We start from the raw sequence: 12522 nt of genomic DNA on the forward strand, positions 1-12522 counted from the left end.
CGTTAAGACTAGAAAAGCGCTATATGAAAAAGTCCATTTACATTTGTGTCAGGTGCTGCAGTAGCACTAGCATGCTGCTTGGGTTGGGGTTTGTGAATGCAGAAGCACACGCTTCAAACCAGCGGTGTTGTCTATGTGATACGCAGGTATACACAGTATACCCACTAAGAAAGCACCAGGATTTCCAAATACCCACTTCAAAATTCTCACTGACAAGCAACAACATACTTTCCATTTTTATCCATGTTTTTCTTCTTCACATAGGCTAAATAAAAGGTATATTTATAAAAGCTAAATTGGTGCATAAAAGGGTATCTGAACACAGGAAATGGAGTTGTTGATGGTCAAAACTTCCCTGGGGGAGGACATCCAGACCCCGCACTTTTGACATGCCCACAACCCTCCCTATCTATCTCCCAAAGGCAGATTCTGGCCAATATACAGTACAGTATACCCTCTACAATACATTAGACTACACCGCTGCTTTACACCATTTTCATACTAGTCAGGATCAATGGAAGTACAGAATTTAAACCGTGCAGGCCTGCTTTCTGGGAGTAATTGGTAAAACTTACAAAGAATATGTTTATGGTAGTTACTCTCTGACATTTTGGAACCAATTGGCAGGATTGCTGTTGACAAAGTACACACGGCGATATACTGGTAACAGCCAATGGCGTTTAACCATGTATCCAGCTAATTTAAATAGCTCACGTTACTGTATTGTGTGAACAGTTAACTTAATTTAATATTTCATGTGGCGTTTTCTTTCGCAGGGTGAAAATGTTCCACCCCAACAAGTTTCTTTCCAAGATTATTCTGCAGAGCCACCGTCTCTGCATCCAGAACTTAGCGCGCACAAGACGATTGTGATAGGTTTAAAGAAATACAACAATTACAACCCAGAGTGTTTTTCTGTTCTTATCTGGTATTTGTGGTGTAGCCAGATCGTGCTCTACAGTGCAAGACTATTTTCTTTTACTCCAATCAGACCATTTCATGACCCCTTGTGTACTGAAGAATCTGCATTTCTCTCTACTCTTTTATTCAGATTTTTTTCTTTCTTTCATGGTTACCCACCAACAAGTGGAGAACCTCCAGAGCTTAAACTGCAGTCAAAGGGGGTTTATTTGTAAGAGCTAAATGAAATTTATCCATAATTTCATATGGTGTCATTACATTGGATTAACACACACACAAAAAAACGCTTAAGCGTCTTTTATTATGCAGAAGTGTATTTTAAAGGGGAACTTTACACTTCAATGTCTGATTACATGTGTTGGGGACTACTGCACTGTTGTACTGTTAAAAAGTGTATAAAGATAATTTTTGTTTGGCTCCAGGGGGAGCTGTATGACATCTGTTTAATAAAGTGATGAAGTGAAAAGAATCCGGAGTCAGTAAGACATGAGCTTACCACACCTCTGTAGCCGCTCCCCATCTCTGTGAGGCAAGCACCTCGAGGCTACTGTTACCACACACCTGAACCGAAGTGCCGGCAGTCGAGTTGCATGGTGGGTAATGTAGGCACAACCTTTAGACAAAGAAGGAGAATGAGTGATAAAAAGAATGTTGATAGTGATCTTTTTTTAAACTACTGTGAGTCCAACAATGACTTGCTAAGGATGAGATATGCAGTAAATTGTCCTCTGAATGTGAAAACTGTATTTTCTTTTTGACAATGCTGGAAAGTCCCAGTTCTCCAATTCCACAAATGGCAGATGGTTTGTGATCATCCATGTGTGGTCAAGCTGGTTTGAGATTCATACGCACAGCTGTGTTTCAATATGTTTAACGAAAGTCTTATAACATGTAAGTAAGTGCCGTGTCATTACAAGAGACAAGATTGTATGTAAATCTAACTCAAACAGCAAAGCCAGGGCCAAGAGCATTTCAACACACAACTCCCCAACATTATTGTGTTTTGGATGTGTGCAAGCATGACAAACGGGATGATTCAAACAGCACGAAAATTTGGCCCAGTTCTTGGGATAGGTTCTGATAGCGGGTTCCATTTTGGATCTGGCTCCGAGTTAGTCCAGCCAAGCATAAACATCTCTTTTTGGGCTAAATTCTGGTCTGTCCCTCATCACTGAGCCTAAGAATGTGAATAATTATTTATTACATTTATATAGCACTTTATTATAGACACTCAAAGCGCTTCAGGGGGGAGGACTACACTCTGACACCAATGTGTAGCATCCACCTGGGTGATGCACGACACTTTTAGCTTGGTAGGGGAGAGGAACATGTTTTTAGTGGTAGGTATAACCGGAGCACCCGGAGAAAACCCACGCAGACACTCTCCACACAGAAAGGCCCGGGACGTCCAGGGATTGAACCCAGTACCCTTCTTCCTGTGAGGCCACAGTGCTAACCATTGGGCCACTGTGCTGGTTATGTGCAGTGTTTTATTCAACCATTACATTTTAAGTAATCATGTTTGTCAACCTTCAATTTCCGGTAAAACTAGATCTATGATATGACCCACAAAATCCTCTATACATCTTTTATCGATGGCAATGTTCAGGGAGAGGTGGCTGTTATGTTTCTATATTAATTCCCATCTCTCACCCATGTACCATGCAATGACAAGCGTTCTCTACTCCAGATCTCCTGCTTCTCTCCCTCTATCCTCCACCCCTCCCCCATATACCCCCCACCACAAGGGGTTAATTAAAACTGATTGGGTCCTCTGAGACCACACCTGCCTCTGACAGGTAAGGTATCAGGCTTTTATGAGCCCTGTGCATTTGTGTTTGTGTGCGACCCTGTGCGGATATGTGATTAGCACATCAGTCTGTTAGCACATCATGTGCTCTGCTGATCTGAGTTCAGAGCGGCCCCATTAGAGCACGATGATAGTCGGTTTATACATATGCATTTGCGCCTGGCCTCCAGTATTTAACTCTGCATTTGCATGTGATTTGTGGCAGTAGATATGCATTTCATTTGTGTGTGTGTGTGTGTGTGTGTGTGTGTGTCCCGTCTTTTCAGAGCCACTTAAGGGTCTCACTCTTGTGCTGATTGGACTCTGCTGGCTGGAACCAATCGCTGCTCGGCTTTAAGTTCACGCCTGTCTGCATGTCTGTCGTGTCGAGAGCCATTGGAGGAAGAGACGTATATACACTTTGAGACACAGATCATCATCTTCCCTATCACTGAGATCACACACACACACACACACACACACACACAAAATAAAGTATCATTAGTTAAAGTGTCATTACAGTTCACACGGCTGCTGATAGCGCAAAAGCTTGCACACATCTATGTAAACAGTCAAATACATGAACAGAAATGATGAAAAACATGATGGTCCACATTACGGCTCTGGTTGTGTGTGTGTGTGTGTGTGTGTGTGTGTGTGTGTGTGTGTGTGTGTGTGTGTGTGTGTGTGTGTGTGTGTGTGTGTGCATATTTGATGGCAAATGAGGTGTTTGTGTGTAGAGGCAAGAACTAGTGTTGCATAACAGCAGCTGGCAGGGGAGAGGTGCTGTATGCGCGTAAGCACTCACACACACACATACACACACACACACACACACACACACACACACACACACACACCGCTGCTTGGTTGGCAAGTAGAACAGTCAAATTAGCCACTGGAGAACAAACTGCTCCAAGAACTCTGCAGGGAAAAGGTGAAAGGGAAAAAGTGATAGAACGGGGAGAGAAAGAGATAGAGAAATGGAGATGGAGGAAGAGGTGATGAAAGAACAGCACAGACATGACAGAGAGGAGGAAGATTAGAGGCAGCACCGTGAGGCGACGGCACGACAGAGTTGTAAATGAGTGAGAGAAAATAAGAGTGTGGGGGGGAGGGGGGACCGAGATAAGTAGAGGAGGTAATTGAGAGAGGCGAAGACACTGAGACCACTGCTGGAGGCAAAATGAGCCAGTATGAGCAAGCAAAACGGGGTAGAGGTGGTAACGGTGGTATAACACAGGGTAATGTGACACAATGAAGACAGAAACCCAGTAAAGAGGGGACCACTTTGATGATATACAAGTTAAGTTACTTTAAGTGAAGTTATAAAAACAAAATATGATGAACTTTCATCTGGAAAAAGATGAAGGCACCTACAATTGGGGTCCCCATTCGATAATATGGCGCTATGTATGTATTTACGTATATATATTCCATTATATTTGTAAAGTATATATACGTAATGAAGTACGGTTACAAGCTACAGCATATAAAAGAGTAGAATATTAAAAAGAATAGAGACAACACAGATTATGCATGTAGAATTATATATTCCACACTCATTGAAACTTGCATGTCACAGATATATGAGAATGTCCTCAGTTCTCAGCAGAATAACTTTAGACAAAGAAAAAGGTAAGAGTAAACACGTATGTCCCTAATGGTGCAGTGTGCCCTTCATGGCCAATTAGTGGCCCAATGAAATGTAACATCTCTGTGACCCAATACTGTAGTGCACCCTTGGGTCATTCTATTTTTCAACACACAGCAGTGAATTGCATTACTCATCAAAACTGAATCCAAATTCAGAGCGTGTTTGCACAATGCAAAAACTGATCCACATCCTCAAAAAACATAAAATTACCTCACAGCAAGTGAGCATTTTGCAATGTCATTCTTTTTTTAGATTTCGACTTCACGCTTTTGTCAATTTTTAAAAAGGTATGTGAGAGGCGGTGGTGGTGTTGGGGAGCACTGCACACGTTTTCAAGCATACGCTGTCGGTCCCTCAGCTGCTCTCACCAATAAAGTGGGTTTGAAAGCGACGTGCCGACAGTCAGGGGTGAACAGTTGTGAATGAAGGGAGAGACAGGTTCTAAATGTGCCGGGCCGGCCTCCTTAACATGACACAGGAGTCCCACAAAGTCCACTGTGACGGCATGAAAAAGACACAGTTGTTGTTTGTCAGTCTGTATCAAAGCCCTCCATGCGTGGTTAGACGCTTTGTACAAGTCCAAGAGTAAAAAGAATTGTCTGTTTCTGTCCTTTTACCATCTGTTTGTCCCTGGCTACATTCACACACATCCATGCTCAAATGTGAGATGCTTTCTTGGCTATTGTGAAAGTCCATGGACTCAGCAGAGATTTTAGTACAATCAGTGTGTAAGAAAATGATAGCCTACTGAAAGGAAATGTAAAATTGTAGTTTTCGTCACATTGAACAGACAAGCCTGGATTTAGATTTTATTTGTCGATTTGACTAGCAGTACAGTACAGTAGCTGGAGTGTCAAGCTAAATCAGAACACAGCTGCTAACGTGTCAGAAGCAGCGTCCGCAATGTGTGTAAATGTTATATACAGTGAATTTCCTCTAACATAATGTGAAACTTCTACAAAATAAGGTAGTTAGCTAATGATATATTCTCGGTTTTGGAAGAAATGCTACATTAGCAGTCCTACAGGGGGTCACAGTAGTTAGCAGGACATGCTAAGGTTTTCATCTTACACACATTTTAATCATGCCCTGCAATTGCTGTAGTGTTCTTGGTTTTGGAAAGGCTAAAACAGAAGAGACACTGCCCTCAAAATTCTTATATCAAGCTTAATACAAATCCAAGATAATAAACTATTATCTTAGAACAGGCAATTGGGGAAGGGTTTTAGCAAAGTGTGAATTTGTTCTGACTGTCTAGTGTGCAGGAGTAGAGGTAGTTTTTGTTGGATATTTGAAGTCTAATTCAATCTTGTTTCACACACTTCAACACCAGGGGCTATTGTCAAGAGTTTAGTTTTCATTAAAGCAAAATGATGACTGGTGTGTTAACTGCATGGCAAATTAATCAGAGCACACAAGGCCAACAAGCATTAAAACAAGCAATTTTTTTAATCAGACTCCAACATAGTCACTCAACATAAAACACATCAGGGCTACGATCACTTCCAGCTAACTTCACGGAGAACAATGAGGGCAAATAAAGAGTATTGACATTCTCGGTCTAGCTCAGCTAAAAACACTGGATCTGCAGCATGTTAAAGTGTCGTTCACTACCATAGGTAAGCTACCGACAACGTGATCCTCATCTCTTTAACAGACTTTACCAGTTTAGATAATATTTGATTGTCCTGCTATTATGACAGACATTTAAATTAGCCACAGACACATGCCTTGTTCATGGACTAACGGCGGTGCGCGGTTGAGAATGAATAGAGAAAGAACTGGAATGGATACTTGGCGTTATTTTAAACAAACAGGAAACACTGACGTGTCAAACTGAAAATTAGATTAATTTACTTATAAATCAAAGGTGCAGTGGCCGGTTAGCACACTTGGTCCAGGGTCCTGTGACGGTTTCTTGCATGTCTTCCCCCTGTCTCTCCCCTTTCACATATGATCCATTAAGGGTGGAAATAGCCCCGAAAAACTTTTTTTAAATCAAAGGTGGAAGATCGTTCCGGCCCACTTTAACCCCTATTCCCAGCCAAATGTGTCCATGTCTCTGCCTTTGATCCCAGAGAAACTAGATTATGTCTTTTTTTACCATTTGATTCCACCCGCTCACCCACATAGAACCTGAGAGAAAAGAGAGGCAGAGGAGGAGAAGGCGAAGGCGTCAGGACAGACGTTGTCTGTATTCTCTGTAATGAGCGGGTTTGAGCCTGAGCCAGACCTGGACCAGACCCGCAGCAGCTCGGTCCAGCTAATTATGCAAGGCTGCAGACAGCTCTGGCAGACGGGGGGGACGACGACACAGCAAAAGAAGAGAGGGGAAGATGAAATGAAAGAAGAGAAACGAAAGGAGGGAAGGTACAGACAGAGGGAGACTGACACATATAGAGAAAGCGAATGAAAGACTGGATGTGCGAGAGATGAGGGTGGACTTGCACAAAGAGAGGAGGATAGAGAGCGGAGGAGGGCTGAGATTTGTCCTCTGGCCGATGGTCAATTAGTGGTGGGGAGAGTAAAAGGCCTCGGCGATCTGTGTGTGTGTGTGTCTGCGGCTGCACCGAGCTCTCAGCTTGTTTACTCTTGTACTGAAGGAGACAGCTGGGGCACCTCTAACACCGAGGCCGCACAGCATCGTTAGGGGAAATATTAATAAGGTGAATGTGAGATGAAATGTTTCTTGTATTTCAGTGGAGTGAACAAAGCACGTTGCTCTAAAATGACATGCCCAGTGCTTGAAAAAACTGATGTATCTCAGGGGATAGAATACAGAGTTATGCCTGAGGAGATTGCTGCAGGAATTGGGAGTAAAATTAGTTTGATATACCTTAAAGTTAACTAAAGGTTTTGGATTGTTAAACACATTTTATGGGAGGATTACAGAGGCACTATTGGCCTTCTAGCTCAGGGATTCAGGGGTACGCCAGGGTGTACTTGCTAGGGGGTACATGGAAATATATTTCAGTTGCTCAAGTAATTTTAAGAAAAATGTGAGACAAAACCCCTTGTTTTGAGTCAGTTGTACCATTGAACCTTACATGTTATGATTGAGAGTGCATTAAAGAAACTATCAACAAGCTGAGAAGTGTAAATGTTAGCTAAAAGTAAGGGATAAGTGGTTGAAACATCTAGCTTTTACCACTAGCATTATGAATATATACTGACCTTTCACCTTTCAACATTCACAGTGGGGAAAACTATTACTGTAATCACAAGCTAAGATGTTGCAAATAAGTTACCCTTTATAAAGGGTTTGTAACAGTGGTGCAGTCTAATGTATTGTAGTGGGTGTACTGTATATATATTTTTATATATATATGTATATATATATTGGCCAGAATCTGCCTCTGGGGGAGGGGGGCATATAGTGGGGGGTGTGGGTGTCTTCCCCCAGGGAAGTTTTACTCATCAACAATTTCATTTCCTGAATTAAGATACACTTTTATGCACCAATTTATGGGGGAAATCCCTTACTTCTTTTGTGAAAAAGAAAAACACAGATAACAATTCCAAATAAATTAAAAAAATAAAAAAATAATGGAAAGTATGTTGTTGCGTTTCCTTGGGGATTTTTAAATGGGTATATGGAATTACTGGAGCTTTCTTATTGGGTATATTTGCATATCATGTAGACTACACCACTGGTATGTAACTAATGGCATGGAAAAAAAGTGAATAATCTTTACCAAAATAACTTACAAACAAAGACTTGGTGGCAACAGTGTAAGACCCACACATATTTATTAATATATTACCAACATTTATGACTGCATTACTGCCAAAATCAATGGATAAACACCAAGGATATAGCTCATACTATTGGTTGTTTTCCTAGGTGATCTACAGCTGACCCTAATGCACGCTAAATGCCCGCAAAATGTCAGTGTGAAGTGTTAAAACTTTGGGTAGGTTTCAGACAATTGTTTGTGTTCCAGCATTTTCTCTTTCAGACTTTAGACGTTAGACGAAGAAAGAGAAAAAGAAGAAGAAGAAGAAAAAGAAGAAGAGAAGCCCTATTTTACTGTTTCACTCCTGCAGAGCCAGTTTATGCGTTCCTGGCCAATCTCTATTGAGGGCCGGCTGATGTGGGCAGGCGTACGGTTTGCACCATCCTCTACCCAGCATTCCTCTGTTTGTCTGCCTCTCCATTAAGGACATGTCGTCTGGCCGTTATGTGTTTGTGTGTCTGGCAGGCTAGCTGGCTGGCACGAGCTGGCCAAAAGGGATGTGTGGGCAGAATGCTAACTCATTCTGATTGTTAGTTAGTATCAAAGCCTGTGTGTGTGTGTGTGTGTGTGTGTGTGTGTGTGTGTGTGTGTGTGTGTGTGTGTGTGTGTGTGTGTGTGTGTGTGTGTGTGTGTGTGTGTGTGTGTGTAGCCATGTCTGAGGATACCAATGTCAAGATCATAGTAATTTCTTTTTAAAAAAATAACTGCATCACATAAAATGCTTGAAAGTGCTGCTGCACTTACTTTCTATAAATCAGCAAGAGGCCCTGTTGTCCCACTGGGCTTGACAGACAGCATTTTGTTTTGAGATCCCCTATAGTCTACGTTGGATGACTTAAAGAAGCAAACACAAATGAGGCAATGACAAACAAACCTTCTCAAGCTTTTCAGGAAGACGTGAAAGGGTGATGTCAGTAGACAATATGAGAGAAAATGCAGAAGGAAAAAAGCAGACAAACACGTGACGTAGGACAACGGGGTAAAAAGAGAATCACAGTGACATGTCTGGGAAATGGGTCTTTATTCTGGCTTTGGTAACAGTGCATCTCATCAATATGTATGTATGTGACAAGAATAACATGAATAAAACTGCTATTAATCTTCCATGTGTGTGTTTGTTTGTATACTTTTTGCAGACATTTGTGACCTTGTACCAGTTGCGTGGACGTGCACGAGGTTCCATTCAAACTACAATTGAGGGTCCCTATCGGTCTGGCGTTCCACGAATGCACACTATTGATCTTTTTCGGATTTTTTTCTCACCAGGAGTCCAACACCATTTAGTTGTCTTTGTATTTCTTCAAAAGATGAATTATGTAAATGTCTCCAAAACAAGCATCTATTTCTTATCTTCTTCTTGGAAAGCAGCTACAACCCCAAATATTGGGCTACATGCGGATAGCAACTTAGGGGTAGAACTGCAAAGTTGAATCAATTATACATCAACTATGAGATCAATCACCATACATATATCAGATATATACTATGTTGATCAATTAATTGAAAATATTCTGATTCAATGGAATAAGCAGTAAGAACAAAACAAGACATTTGAGGATGTGTTTCTCGGGCTTTAGAAAACACTGACTGACACTTTTTACCATTTTCTGACATTTTATAGACCAAACATTTAATTGATTAATCGATAAAATAACTAACCGACTAATTGACTTTACGTAATGATTGTTAGTTGCAGCCCTACATAGGGGTCCACGTAGACTTAGGAGGATGACATTTACTTCACCCGACGGATATATGGTCTGACAAATGGATACAAATCAAATATTAAAAAAATGCAGCACATGTAATCACACCCTTAATATTAAGGGAATTTTCCCCACCCATGATGATCGTTTGTGATCAGCGCGGAGACATGGAAGAACCCTCTTTCTATTCAGCAGTTCTGTGCATTTACTTGGTGAAACGCGGCACATTTCATTTCCTCGATTTCCTGTCAGCAAACAAAGGGGAAACCTCCTTTGTTAAAGCTCCAATTCCTCCGCGACACCAGTTCTGTGCTTCCCTGTGATTAGGTTCAGAGCACATCATGGGGGTGAGGGGCGTGAAATCATTTGTGGTTGTAATTATGGGCTCCCCTCTCCAGAGTAATCATGAGCTATTAAAAACCACCCTCAGCTCAGCCCCTCATCAATGCCAGTTAACATTTATGCTCCTCTGGGAGGCTGAGGGGAAGAGGCCAACTAGCCGCAAACAGTGGGCACAGAGCTGTCTGTGTGTGTGCGTGTGTGTGTGTGTGTGTGTGTGTGTGTGTGTGTGTGTGTGTGTGGAGCCAGCACATACTTTTGACTTGTGTGTGTATGGAAAGACATGAAATAATATAGAATCTAACTCTGAGCTAAAGCCCTGACCACACTTTAAAACAAAGACATATTAATGTAGCAGACTTTGAGTCTGAAGCTACTTCTACTTTTTATTGACTTTGTATGTTACAGTGCTCTCCAACTCACTTTGTTTTTAATCTTAAAATGCTAGACAGACTAATAGTGCTGATATAAGGTAATGGTTAAATCCTTGATTAGTGCTCACTAACGGAACTATAGTTGCAAACCTACAGCAAACACCTTAAGCCTTAAGTATTAAGGCGGCAGTTACAGTAGGTTACATTTTTGGATGAAACCAATTTAAGTTGACTAAAAACATGACTAGGTTTAACTGATGTACAGTAAATGCAATGATTTAGCTCATCAGGTCATGGAGCTTTAAATTATGTGGAGTAAACGGAAAGCTAAGGGACTGAATGGAAATTATTGGGGTGGAGAGAGAGAGAAACAAAAGAAAAGCCCTCCCCGGCCTTACTGTTATTTTCTTTGGACCCTCCCCTTAATTTAAAAAAAAACATGTAATGAAAATATTTCACCATCTTAATTTTTTTAACAAAAAAAGGCGTGAACAAAATAAAATATGAATCTAGGATAAGATGACGTAAAATACCCTCCCATACTCTCCCAAAGGTTTTTGACTATGCATCATTCAGCAAAAAGTAAAATACCCCCCCCCCTGAATAATTTACACACAGTCCCTAACTCAGACGGCTGAAAACTCCTATTAGCTTCAGTTGAACTTCAGAAGTTAAGATGGACATTTTATAGCACTTCATTTTTATAAAAGTCTAAATTGCTTACTTATATACTTTCTATGGAATATGTTCTATATTAGGAATGAGGTCAGTGTCTCTCTTTCTACCCCTCCCTCACTCCCTCCCTCTCTCTGACAGTTTCATAGGCTTTGTGCCACCCCCAGTAGCACCCTGGTTGAATGAACACAATCCCATTATCGGTGACAGTCAATTAAACATCTAAATGCCAAATTCTGAATACGTGATGCCGTGACACATAGGGCAATTGAAGATCGCTGGCCAGAGACCGATTGGCCCATCTGAGTCTGGGAGGGGAGTATTATGGTGATGAGATTCCCTGAATGAAAAGGTTTAGTGTTAAAAATATCTAAATATTCAAAACGTGGCGTTTATATGTAAGTATTTCCTCAACGTTTATTTTCTTTTTTCTTGTCCACACTAAAATTTGAGTAATCTCTGCATTTAACCCTCATATTGTCTTTGGGTCAAATTTGACCCATTTTCAAAGTTTTTTTTAAATATATGAAATAAAGGAATTTAAAGGAAGGGAGGAAAAATGTTGGAAAAAGCGGAAAAATATATAGAGAAAAAATTAAAAAATACCAAAAAATGCAAAAACTTCAAAAAAAACTTTGTAAACAGCAACAGAAAACGTTGAGATAAGGGGAAAATATTTTTCATGGTCACAGGGAAGACAACACAAGGGTTAAATGCAGAATCTCTAGGCAATTTGACAACATTTGGGTATCGGAAGAGCAAAAGAGGCATTGGGCGAAATGCGATCTAGGAACCCATTGGCCATCATCTGATGACGGTTTAGCTTTTTCATTAATATAACATTAGATTAGAGATGGACTTTTTTGATCCCAAAATTGGGACATTTCAGTGCTATAGCAGCAAAATATAAACACATACAGAATATACAAGAAATAATAAATAGGTTAGAATACAAGAACAAATATTCAAAAATAAAGATAAAAAATACAAAGGAAAGGATGTACAAACGCACATACAAGTTGGGAATTAAAACGTGCAACTACATAAATAATATTTATAAAAATGTAAGTAAAACCTGTTTGTGCAAGTTAAAGTTAGTGCAGTATTGTGATAAATGTACACTGAACAAAATTATAAACGCACCACTTTTGTTTATCCCCAATTTTTCATGAGCTTATCTTAAATATTGTTTAAAAATCTGTCTAAATCTGTTAGTGAGCACTTAATCCATCCACCTACTGATGTTGATTAGACAGCATGATTATTGCCCAGGTGTGCCTTAGGCTGGCCACAATACAAGGCCACTCTAAAGCGTGCAAATTTT

General features: G+C 40.6%; 1 protein-coding gene across 1 annotated transcript in view; it reads left to right on the top strand.

Moving 5' to 3' along the window:
• Nucleotides 1-7707, top strand: part of foxj1b (forkhead box J1b) — a gene marked incomplete in the record, with an annotated part of 22021 nt that extends 14314 nt beyond the window's left edge. The window contains 1 exon segment of the mRNA XM_032501519.1: nucleotides 7685-7707.
• Nucleotides 7708-12522: the final 4815 nt, after the last annotated feature.

Source organism: Etheostoma spectabile, chromosome 21 (assembly GCF_008692095.1).
Source record: "Etheostoma spectabile isolate EspeVRDwgs_2016 chromosome 21, UIUC_Espe_1.0, whole genome shotgun sequence".
Taxonomy (NCBI): Eukaryota; Metazoa; Chordata; class Actinopteri; order Perciformes; family Percidae; genus Etheostoma; species Etheostoma spectabile.